The sequence below is a fragment of the Geospiza fortis genome, unplaced genomic scaffold, assembly GCF_000277835.1.
Source record: "Geospiza fortis unplaced genomic scaffold, GeoFor_1.0 scaffold432, whole genome shotgun sequence".
In the NCBI taxonomy this organism is placed as follows: Eukaryota; Metazoa; Chordata; class Aves; order Passeriformes; family Thraupidae; genus Geospiza; species Geospiza fortis.
The window spans coordinates 287573-288026 of NW_005054436.1; positions in this window are offsets into that span (position 1 = coordinate 287573).

Below are 454 nucleotides of genomic sequence, written 5' to 3' on the forward strand. Positions count from 1 at the left end.
GGGGGCCGGCCCGGAGCTGGGGGTGCGGGTGGTCGAGGTTGGGTCCCGTCCCGCCCCCGCACGGCCGGGGCTGCGCTGCGCCCTCCCCTCCCGGTGCGTCCCCGCGGGACGTTCCCACAGCCGGGCTGAATAATTCAGGGCCCGGAGGAGCGGGAATGCCCGGCCGGGGGGGCTGCGGGAAGGGCTGCGGGGAGCTCTGCCCCCGGAGAGGAGGAGGACGAGAGGAGGAAGGACAGGGCTGCGCTCCTCCGGACTCTTCCCTCGCGCCGCTTCCTCGAAGCCCACGCGTTTCGCCGGCGATCTGTCCCCGCCGAGGAGAGAGGGGGTCCCGGAGAGCCCGGGCCGGGCTGAGGCTCTGCTGGGACCCCTCGGAGCCCGGGCACGGCCCTGGAGCGGGCAGGGAGTGCGGGGCGTGCGGGGCGCTGGGCACGGGCCGGCTGCAGACGCCCGGCGC